Genomic DNA, 12,500 nt, shown 5'->3' with positions numbered 1-12,500 from the left:
ATATATATATATATATATATATATATATATATATATATATATACATACACACATTAATGCACAAACCCTTTCTGAGTTGGGTTACCTATACGTGCTGAAAGGGTTTGTGTATCGCCATGATCAGCAAAGTTATACTAGTCAGGGCCATCCATACTAGGTTGGTTTACTGTGAGCGATCAAACTAAAGTCTCCCACTGTCACCAATCCAAAGTGACCAGCGTGATGGTGGAAATTGGCCAAACCCCATACATGAATAGATACTTCTGAGGCCTTCGTCCTGCAGTGGACTAAAAACGGTTGCATTTGTTGTATAAATTTATGTAAAAAGTTTAATCTTTAATTGGTTATTTATTTATTTCCTTATTTCCTTTTCTCACTGTGCTAATTTCCCTATTGGAGCCCTTGGGCTTATATCATCTTGCTTTTCCAACTAGGGTTGTAGCTTGGCTAGTAATAATAATAATAATGATAATAATAATAATAAAAATGAAAAAAAGCCTGACAATCATTCAATATAATCCACAGATTTCAAGATTGTATATAAATTTTGAATTTCGAATACGATCTAGAAATATGAAGTAATAAAGATATGACGAATTTCTATAGTTTATAGTTTCGATTATCATATTGATGATGAATTAAAATTATGTGAATTAAAAAAGAAAATAATTTTAGGAATTTAGTTTTTCACTTAAGTCGTTGTAAATCTTAAAATTACATTGGCAAAAATGAAAATAAAAAACTTAAAGATCATCACATCTGCTTGGTTTAGACGTTATTGCTCTTTTCTGTTTACGCCAGACCATATTCATGATTCATGAATATTCATGCTTCATGAATATTCAGGAATCATAAATATTCATATTTTGGTGGGATATTTTCCTCCAGGATTTTATGAACCTTTAATATGATCTGTTATTGACATTTACGAGGAAGAAATTTCATTGGATTTTCTAATTATTTTGGTGGGGATTCTCACATTATTTCATACCCCTAAATGTCACATAGGCTCTTAGGTGTATTAACGTATTTGTTTAAGTATGCATATGCATCCATATTCATGTATGAAAAACACATCATCATAACCAGCCGTTACTATTCCACTGCAGAGCAAAGGCCCCAGACACGTCCTTCCACTTGCGTCTGTTTGTGGTCTCTCTTTACTAGGCCGTTACTATTCCACTGCAGAGTAAAGGCCCCAGACACGTCCTTCCACTTGCGTCTGTTTGTGGTCTCTCTGTACTATGTTTTTGGTCTCTGTACTAGGCCGTTACTATTCCACTGCAGAGCAAAGGCTCCAGACACGTCCTTCCACTTGCGTCTGTTTGTGGTCTCTCTGTACTAGGCCGTTACTATTCCACTGCAGAGTAAAGGCCCCAGACACGTCCTTCCACTTGCGTCTGTTTGTGGTCTCTCTGTACTATGTTTTTGGTCTCTGTACTAGGCCGTTACTATTCCACTGCAGAGCAAAGGCTCCAGACACGTCCTTCCACTTGCGTCTGTTTGTGGTCTCTCTGTACTAGGCCGTTACTATTCCACTGCAGAGTAAAGGCCCCAGACACGTCCTTCCACTTGCGTCTGTTTGTGGTCTCTCTCTACTATGTTTTTGGTCTCTCTGTACTAGGCCGTTACTATTCCACTGCAGAGCAAAGGCTCCAGACACGTCCTTCCACTTGCGTCTGTTTGTGGTCTCTCTGTACTAGGCCGTTACTATTCCACTGCAGAGCAAAGGCCCCAGACACGTCCTTCCACTTGCGTCTGTTTGTGGTCTCTCTGTACTAGGCCGTTACTATTCCACTGCAGAGTAAAGGCCCCAGACACGTCCTTCCACTTGCGTCTGTTTGTGGTCTCTCTGTACTATGTTTTTGGTCTCTCTGTACTAGGCCGTTACTATTCCACTGCAGAGCAAAGGCCCCAGACACGTCCTTCCACTTGCGTCTGTTTGTGGTCTCTCTGTACTAGGCCGTTACTATTCCACTGCAGAGTAAAGGCCCCAGACACGTCCTTCCACTTGCGTCTGTTTGTGGTCTCTCTGTACTATGTTTTTGGTCTCTCTGTACTAGGCCGTTACTATTCCACTGCAGAGCAAAGGCTCCAGACACGTCCTTCCACTTGCGTCTGTTTGTGGTCTCTCTATACTAGGCCGTTACTATTCCACTGCAGAGTAAAGGCCCCAGACACGTCCTTCCACTTGCGTCTGTTTGTGGTCTCTCTGTACTAGGCCGTTACTATTCCACTGCAGAGTAAAGGCCCCAGACACGTCCTTCCACTTGCGTCTGTTTGTGGTCTCTCTGTACTATGTTTTTGGTCTCTCTGTACTAGGCCGTTACTATTCCACTGCAGAGCAAAGGCTCCAGACACGTCCTTCCACTTGCGTCTGTTTGTGGTCTCTCTCTACTATGTTTTTGGTGTCTCTGTACTAGGCCGTTACTATATTCCACTGCAGAGCAAAGGCCCCAGCCACGTCCTTCCACTTGCGTCTGTTTGTGGTCTCTCTGTACTATGTTTTTGGTCTCTCTGTACTAGGCCGTTACTATTCCACTGCAGAGCAAAGGCTCCAGACACGTCCTTCCACTTGCGTCTGTTTGTGGTCTCTCTCTACTATGTTTTTGGTGTCTCTGTACTAGGCCGTTACTATATTCCACTGCAGAGCAAAGGCCCCAGACACGTCCTTCCACTTGCGTCTGTTTGTGGTCTCTCTCTACTATGTTTTTGGTCTCTCTGTACTAGGCCGTTACTATTCCACTGCAGAGCAAAGGCTCCAGACACGTCCTTCCACTTGCGTCTGTTTGTGGTCTCTCTCTACTATGTTTTTGGTGTCTCTGTACTAGGCCGTTACTATATTCCACTGCAGAGCAAAGGCCCCAGCCACGTCCTTCCACTTGCGTCTGTTTGTGGTCTCTCTCTACTATGTTTGTGGTCTCTCTGTACTAGGCCGTTACTATTCCACTGCAGAGCAAAGGCTCCAGACACGTCCTTCCACTTGCGTCTGTTTGTGGTCTCTCTCTACTATGTTTTTGGTCTCTCTGTACTAGGCCGTTACTATTCCACTGCAGAGCAAAGGCTCCAGACACGTCCTTCCACTTGCGTCTGTTTGTGGTCTCTCTCTACTATGTTTGTGGTCTCTCTGTACTAGGCCGTTACTATATTCCACTGCAGAGCAAAGGCTCCAGACACGTCCTTCCACTTGCGTCTGTTTGTGGTCTCTCTCTACTATGTTTTTGGTCTCTCTGTACTAGGCCGTTACTATTCCACTGCAGAGCAAAGGCTCCAGACACGTCCTTCCACTTGCGTCTGTTTGTGGTCTCTCTCTACTATGTTTTTGGTGTCTCTGTACTAGGCCGTTACTATATTCCACTGCAGAGCAAAGGCCCCAGCCACGTCCTTCCACTTGCGTCTGTTTGTGGTCTCTCTGTACTAGGCCGTTACTATTCCACTGCAGAGCAAAGGCTCCAGACACGTCCTTCCACTTGCGTCTGTTTGTGGTCTCTCTCTACTATGTTTTTGGTGTCTCTGTACTAGGCCGTTACTATATTCCATTGCAGAGCAAAGGCCCCAGCCACGTCCTTCCACTTGCGTCTGTTTGTGGTCTCTCTGTACTAGGCCGTTACTATTCCACTGCAGAGCAAAGGCTCCAGACACGTCCTTCCACTTGCGTCTGTTTGTGGTCTCTCTCTACTATGTTTTTGGTGTCTCTGTACTAGGCCGTTACTATATTCCACTGCAGAGCAAAGGCCCCAGCCACGTCCTTCCACTTGCGTCTGTTTGTGGTCTCTCTGTACTATGTTTTTGGTCTCTCTGTACTAGGCCGTTACTATTCCACTGCAGAGCAAAGGCTCCAGACACGTCCTTCCACTTGCGTCTGTTTGTGGTCTCTCTCTACTATGTTTTTGGTGTCTCTGTACTAGGCCGTTACTATATTCCACTGCAGAGCAAAGGCCCCAGACACGTCCTTCCACTTGCGTCTGTTTGTGGTCTCTCTCTACTATGTTTTTGGTCTCTCTGTACTAGGCCGTTACTATTCCACTGCAGAGCAAAGGCTCCAGACACGTCCTTCCACTTGCGTCTGTTTGTGGTCTCTCTCTACTATGTTTTTGGTGTCTCTGTACTAGGCCGTTACTATATTCCACTGCAGAGCAAAGGCCCCAGACACGTCCTTCCACTTGCGTCTGTTTGTGGTCTCTCTGTACTATGTTTGTGGTCTCTCTGTACTAGGCCGTTACTATTCCACTGCAGAGCAAAGGCTCCAGACACGTCCTTCCACTTGCGTCTGTTTGTGGTCTCTCTCTACTATGTTTTTGGTCTCTCTGTACTAGGCCGTTACTATTCCACTGCAGAGCAAAGGCTCCAGACACGTCCTTCCACTTGCGTCTGTTTGTGGTCTCTCTCTACTATGTTTGTGGTCTCTCTGTACTAGGCCGTTACTATATTCCACTGCAGAGCAAAGGCTCCAGACACGTCCTTCCACTTGCGTCTGTTTGTGGTCTCTCTCTACTATGTTTTTGGTCTCTCTGTACTAGGCCGTTACTATTCCACTGCAGAGCAAAGGCTCCAGACACGTCCTTCCACTTGCGTCTGTTTGTGGTCTCTCTCTACTATGTTTTTGGTGTCTCTGTACTAGGCCGTTACTATATTCCACTGCAGAGCAAAGGCCCCAGCCACGTCCTTCCACTTGCGTCTGTTTGTGGTCTCTCTGTACTAGGCCGTTACTATTCCACTGCAGAGCAAAGGCTCCAGACACGTCCTTCCACTTGCGTCTGTTTGTGGTCTCTCTCTACTATGTTTTTGGTGTCTCTGTACTAGGCCGTTACTATATTCCATTGCAGAGCAAAGGCCCCAGCCACGTCCTTCCACTTGCGTCTGTTTGTGGTCTCTCTGTACTAGGCCGTTACTATTCCACTGCAGAGCAAAGGCTCCAGACACGTCCTTCCACTTGCGTCTGTTTGTGGTCTCTCTCTACTATGTTTTTGGTGTCTCTGTACTAGGCCGTTACTATATTCCACTGCAGAGCAAAGGCCCCAGCCACGTCCTTCCACTTGCGTCTGTTTGTGGTCTCTCTGTACTATGTTTTTGGTCTCTCTGTACTAGGCCGTTACTATTCCACTGCAGAGCAAAGGCTCCAGACACGTCCTTCCACTTGCGTCTGTTTGTGGTCTCTCTCTACTATGTTTTTGGTGTCTCTGTACTAGGCCGTTACTATATTCCACTGCAGAGCAAAGGCCCCAGACACGTCCTTCCACTTGCGTCTGTTTGTGGTCTCTCTCTACTATGTTTTTGGTCTCTCTGTACTAGGCCGTTACTATTCCACTGCAGAGCAAAGGCTCCAGACACGTCCTTCCACTTGCGTCTGTTTGTGGTCTCTCTCTACTATGTTTTTGGTGTCTCTGTACTAGGCCGTTACTATATTCCACTGCAGAGCAAAGGCCCCAGACACGTCCTTCCACTTGCGTCTGTTTGTGGTCTCTCTGTACTATGTTTTTGGTCTCTCTGTACTAGGCCGTTACTATTCCACTGCAGAGCAAAGGCTCCAGACACGTCCTTCTACTTGCGTCTGTTTGTGGTCTCTCTCTACTATGTTTTTGGTCTCTCTGTACTAGGCCGTTACTATTCCACTGCAGAGCAAAGGCTCCAGACACGTCCTTCCACTGCGTCTGTTTGTGGTCTCTCTCTACTATGTTTGTGGTCTCTCTGTACTAGGCCGTTACTATATTCCACTGCAGAGCAAAGGCTCCAGACACGTCCTTCCACTTGCGTCTGTTTGTGGTCTCTCTCTACTATGTTTTTGGTCTCTCTGTACTAGGCCGTTACTATTCCACTGCAGAGCAAAGGCTCCAGACACGTCCTTCCACTTGCGTCTGTTTGTGGTCTTTCTCTACTATGTTTTTGGTGTCTCTGTACTAGGCCGTTACTATATTCCACTGCAGAGCAAAGGCCCCAGCCACGTCCTTCCACTTGCGTCTGTTTGTGGTCTCTCTGTACTAGGCCGTTACTATTCCACTGCAGAGCAAAGGCTCCAGACACGTCCTTCCACTTGCGTCTGTTTGTGGTCTCTCTCTACTATGTTTTTGGTCTCTCTGTACTAGGCCGTTACTATTCCACTGCAGAGCAAAGGCTCCAGACACGTCCTTCCACTTGCGTCTGTTTGTGGTCTCTCTCTACTATGTTTTTGGTCTCTCTGTACTAGGCCGTTACTATTCCACTGCAGAGCAAAGGCTCCAGACACGTCCTTCCACTTGCGTCTGTTTGTGGTCTCTCTCTACTATGTTTTTGGTGTCTCTGTACTAGGCCGTTACTATATTCCACTGCAGAGCAAAGGCCCCAGCCACGTCCTTCCACTTGCGTCTGTTTGTGGTCTCTCTGTACTAGGCCGTTACTAGTCCACTGCAGAGCAAAGGCACCAGACACGTCCTTCCACTTGCGTCTGTTTGTGGTCTCTCTGTACTAGGCCGTTACTAGTCCACTGCAGAGCAAAGGCTCCAGACACGTCCTTCCACTTGCGTCTGTTTGTGGTCTCTCTGTACTAGGCCGTTACTAGTCCACTGCAGAGCAAAGGCTCCAGACACGTCCTTCCACTTGCGTCTGTTTGTGGTCTCTCTGTACTAGGCCGTTACTAGTCCACTGCAGAGCAAAGGCTCCAGACACGTCCTTCCACTTGCGTCTGTTTGTGGTCTCTCTGTACTAGGCCGTTACTAGTCCACTGCAGAGCAAAGGCTCCAGACACGTCCTTCCACTTGCGTCTGTTTGTGGTCTCTCTGTACTAGGCCGTTACTAGTCCACTGCAGAGCAAAGGCTCCTGACACGTCCTTCCACTTGCGTCTGTTTGTGGTCTCTCTGTACTAGGCCGTTACTAGTCCACTGCAGAGCAAAGGCCCCAGACACGTCCTTCCACTTGCGTCTGATTACGGTCTCTCTAAGTCGGTCTGTACCAGTCCACTGCCGCAAACTTCCTTAGTTTGTCGATCCATCGTCTTCTCTTACATACATAAAAACTGCAGTCATACGTATATATGTATATATTAGCCGTTGCTAACACACGTGTGTATATGATTGTGAGTCTGTGTAAGCGTTAGTTGGTGTATGTGTATGTGTGTGGAGAATGAGAGAAAGTTACAGTTACATTTTACATAAGGTTTTAAACGTAATTCCTCCAAGTATAACTTCGAATTAAACTAATATCTTTCCTAAAGGCGTCTTGAGAGTATATAGGTTTCAATGGGTTGTGGTGGCCGATGTGGTAATGTCCGTGACTGGTGAACGCCAGACTGGAGTTCGAGTTCCGCTCAAACTCATTAGTTTCTTTAGTTGCTGCAATCTCACTATCCTTGTGAGCTAATGATTGGGGGTTTGCTGGAGTCTATAGGCCTATTTGCAGAGTGATCAGCAGCCATTGCCTTGCCCTCCTTGGTTTTAGCTTGGTTGGAGATGGGGTTTGGGCTCTGATCATATGGTCAGTCTCTAGGGCATTGTCCTGCTCGATAGGGCAATGTCATTGTCCCTTGCCTCTGCCATTCCTGAGTGGCCTTTAAACCTTTAAACCTATCTTCCCTAAAGGTGTCTAAGAGTGTTTGGGTTTAAATAATGAAATGGAGAACAGTCCCTCTGCCAATCACTCCAGAAAATCCATCTTGTTCGTTACTTACTTGTAAGCAAGACAGCATTGCTCTGGTAAACTCGCTCTGAGGAAGAAAGCAAATCCACATGCTTTTTAAGTCGGGTTGACACGGACGAACGGTTCGTCGAACGCTGTTCGACAGACAAGTGATTGAAGTGATGTTCGCACGTGTGAATGGGGTATTTGGTTGTCGATCACGTTCATCGAACGGTTCGAAGAAAATCGGTTCTCGCCTGACTTTTGTGGGCGGGGCTTCATTGTCCACAAACCTTACGCATTTGTGGCTGACTCCACCTCTTCGAACCGTTTGACAAGCAGGTTCGACAACCGGGTTCGACGAACCCTTCAACCGTGTAAAACCCGCTTTATATTGAGAGAGATGAATCCAAAGCCTCCTTTAGCTCTTTGAAATTCCTGAAACGCCTAGGGTAAGTTGAGGCTCTGGCTTGAAGTTTCCTCGTCTGGAATCGGTGAGTCATTGACCCAAATGAAGATTTTAGGAAATCATTGCAGAGCTCAGAGTCGTAAATCGTAGAGCTTTATGCGTGAATGGATTCATATTCTGAAGAATTTATCGCTCAATTTTCCTCCGCCATTATTTCTATCTTCTTCCTCGTCTGATTTACATTGGCTAGTTTACGTGTGACTTATATAACCATTCCGTAGAAGATGATGATGATTTAGGAGAATGTTGAGATTGTAGTACAGAATATATATATATATATATATATATATATATATATATATATATATATATATATATATATATATATATATATGTATATATATGTATAATATATATGTATAATATATATATACAGTATATATATATATATATATATATATATATATATATATATATATATATATATATATATATATATATATATATACAGTATATATTTACTGTGTAAGTATAGAAAGAAAGAAATATATAAACATGTATATATGAATTCGAATTTTATAGATACACATACAAACACACACACACACACACACATATATATATATATATATATATATATATATATATATATATATATATATATATATATATTTATATGCATAGATATATTATATTATATATATATATATATATATATATATATATATATATATATATATTATATATATGTATATATTTATATATGAATATATATATATGAATATATATATATGAATATAAATATATATATATATATATATATATATATATATATATATATATATATATATATATTTATATATATATATATATATATATATATATATATATATATATATATATAAATATATATATATATATATATATATATATATATATATATATATATATATACACACGTAATGTATGAACAATTAAGCATTGTATTATACTGTACATACGTGAATGCATGCACACACATACTATACATGTACGTAGATATTCTTCTCCATCAATAAAATCTAATATTATTTCCAGGTAATGGAATCCGGTATGGTTACTGCCTGGTTCAAGAAAAATATGGTCGCCTTTCTTAGTAGATGAAGCCAATAAGGTAAGTAAAATACTAAATTCCTTTTTTAATTCTATTTGAATGATTGATTGATAGAATTGGGGTACCGTAAAACCCCTGGATACTCATGAATACTTCTGGTGTATTATAATATTCTAGATTATATTTAATGTTATTGGTAATGCAGTGTGTGTTTCGTATGAACTGATTTTCATCTTAATGTTTAATTAACATAATATGTCATTATTTTAAGCTGTTTGTGTTCTTTTATATTAGAATCGTTTGTTCATTGCTGAAAGGGTTTGTGTATCGCTACGTTCAGCAAAGCTATACTATAGTCCATTTCTTTTAGCGAGGCAGATTTGCACCGACTAGCAGCGGTGTCCTTTTAGCTCGGAAAAGTTTCCTGATCGCTGATTGGCTAGAATTATCTTGTCCAACCAATCAGCGATCAATAAAACTTTTCCTAGCTAAAAGGGCACCCCTGCGAGTCGGTGCAAATATGCCTCGCTAAAAAAATTGACTATAGTCAGGGCCACCTACAGTATATTAAGGTGGTATGTTGTAAGCGATCAGACTAAAATCTTCCATCATCAACTATCCGCAGTGGCTAGCTTGTTGATGAAAATGGCTAAAACCCAGGCATGACTAAGAACATTTCTGAGGCCTTTGTCCTGCAGTGGACTAGAATAGGCTGCATGGTCGGCCCATGCATTTCCCTCCTCCAGGGCTGTCCCGTGTGGCCCATTCCTCCAGGCCAAGCCCATTTTTCCAGGGCCATCCCATACGGCCCCCTCCTCCGGGGCTGGCCCCGAATAAGAACATTTCTGAGGCCTTTGTCCTGCAGTGGACTAGAATAGGCTGCATGGTCGGCCCATGCATTCCCCTTCTCCAGGGCCGTCCCGTGTGGCCCATTCCTCCAGGCCAGGTCCACTCTTCCAGGGCCATCCCATACGGCCCCCGCCTCCAGGGCCGGCCCTGAATAAGAACATATCCGAGGCCTTTGTCCTGCAGTGGACTAGAATAGGCAGCATGGTCGGCCCTTGCATCCCCCGCCTCTAGGGCCGTCTCGTGTGACCCATTCCTACAGGCCAGCCCGAGTGGCCTACTCTTCCAGGGCCGACACGAGGGCCCCCTTCTTCCATGGCCATCTCATCCGGCTCCCTCTTCCAGGGCCATCCCATAAGGCCACCTCCTCCAGGCCCATCCCATAAGGCCACTTCCTCTAGGGCCAGCCGGTGTGACCTTATATTTTCCATACTAGAACACATATTATATGCCTGGTGAAGAGTTAAGTTCCCACACCATAGTGTACTATGCAAAGATAAGTAAAAGTCTGTGTACTAGGGCTCATAATCTGTATGAGGTTATCAGTATTCTTTGTGCGTCAGCCAATATTATTCAAAGATTGCTATTCTCACATTCTACATTGATGCATGATGTCCATCCAAAGTTTTATTTCCATTTTCTGAAATAGAAATATCAACCCTACCGTTTACAAAACCCATATTCGTCATTCATACGTTTATTCATTTATTTCACCCGTTTGTTATATCTTCCTGGCTCTCATGCTTCGTTAGTCTTGACCTGGATATTCCATTAAGCAAATGTGGCTCAATCGCTTAGATAGGTTTTGAGTGAAGACTGGCAAACAGTCCGGAAATAACTCGAAAGCACATTTTGAAAGGAGATTTCGAAAGCAGATTTCGAAAACAGATTTAGTTGCTGATATGTAATTCATATAAGGATTTTGAAATCGAGGGCTTCCAGAAACATAGGTTTCATCGGTGGCTGTATTTTTAGCTACAATATCTAGTGAGCATCGTGGTTAATTGGCGAAGTTGCTTGCGAAATATTATTTGTTCTTCTGTTATTGATATCAAGGATAATTCTGTACACACATTCAAACATTTATTCATTTATATATATATATATATATATATATATATATATATATATATATATATATATATATATATATATATATATATGTGTGTGTGTGTGTGTGTATACATATATACATAAATATATACTTATATATGGACATATATGTATATTTGTACGTATGCATATATGCATGCATGTATTGCATATGGTTGCTTTATAAAACATGTACGAATTAGCATGAATATCCATAAACTTTTTTTACCATTTCATAAATGTAATCAAGTATACAGTAGATTCAAGTATAGATGCATGTGTATGCAAATTTACAAATGCATTTTTAACATCTAAGCATATATGTGAAGGGAAGAGGAATACCAAAGAGTAAAGAAATGATATAAGGCGAAGGATGTTGGAGAATGGAGAGGAATGGAATGCTAGAGGGGTGAATAGTTCAAGTGATAAATGGATAGAAAGAAAGAGAAAAGGAGAAAAGAATAATGGAATAGGGACATGAATTATACGGGATAACTGTTGAATAAATGATAATTGATAATTAGGTGGAGGAAAGATTATATTATCGAGGCCTTTAATAATTTCTTTATTTTAATTTGATGATATATTTACTTAGGAGGAGCACTCATTATTATTATTATTATTATTATTATTATTATTATTATTATTACTTCCTAAGCAACAATCCCAGTTAGAAAAGCAAGATGCTATAAACCCAAGGGTTCCAACAGGGAAAATAGCCCAGTATGGAAAGGTAATAAGGAAATAAATAAACTAAAAGAGAAGTAATGAACAATCAAATTAAAATATTTTAAGAACAGTAACATTAAAATAATTATTCCATAAATAAAATATTAAAACTTCAAAAAGCAAGAGGGAGAAAAATAACATAGAATAGTGTTCTCGAGTGAACCTTCAAGAAAGAGAACTCTACCCCAAGATAGTGGAAGACCAGGGTACGGAGGTTATAGCACTGCCCAGGACTACTCACTGGAGCATTCTCTCTCTCTCTCTCTCTCTCTCTCTCTCTCTCTCTCTCTCTCTCTCTCTCTCTCTCTCTCTCGTCTGCAACCTACATCATGTAACTCATCGCAAAGAGCATACTTCTTCTTCTTCTTCTTCTTCTTCTTCTTTCTCTACAACCCTGTCCCTATTTGGGGTCGATGTAATGGTTCTTCAACACATTTCTTTATTTCTTTCGGTCCACTGTATCTTCCTCGTTCAATCCCAACTCCCTCCTATAACTTTTCACATAGTCAGTCATGCAAAGAACATGCATTTCTCGTTTATTACTAGGCTTTTTGAATGGAAGAAATTATTCTGAATTTCTTCTTATCCAGAATGGGACCCTTTGTGTATGTGTATATTTGTCAGAAAAGTATAATTGCGATACTATTAGAATGAAAAAAAAGTATATTCTAAATTTCTTTTTATTTCAAAAGGGACCCTTTTGTGTATGTGTATATTTGTCAAAAAAGTATAATTGCGATACT

General features: G+C 41.8%; 1 protein-coding gene across 1 annotated transcript in view; it reads left to right on the top strand.

Annotated features, from left to right (window-relative positions):
• LOC137643766 (uncharacterized) overlaps positions 1–12,500 on the top strand; it is a 472,299-nt gene that overhangs the window by 57,521 nt on the left and 402,278 nt on the right. Inside the window, exon 2 of the mRNA XM_068376454.1 lies at positions 9,075–9,150. The gene's annotated coding sequence lies outside the window, so the exon portion shown is untranslated. The remainder of the gene's footprint in view (positions 1–9,074; positions 9,151–12,500) is intronic.

Source organism: Palaemon carinicauda, chromosome 7 (assembly GCF_036898095.1).
Source record: "Palaemon carinicauda isolate YSFRI2023 chromosome 7, ASM3689809v2, whole genome shotgun sequence".
Taxonomy (NCBI): domain Eukaryota; kingdom Metazoa; phylum Arthropoda; class Malacostraca; order Decapoda; family Palaemonidae; genus Palaemon; species Palaemon carinicauda.
Note: the sequence above shows the minus strand (reverse complement) of the source record. Positions and strands in the feature narration are given on the sequence as shown.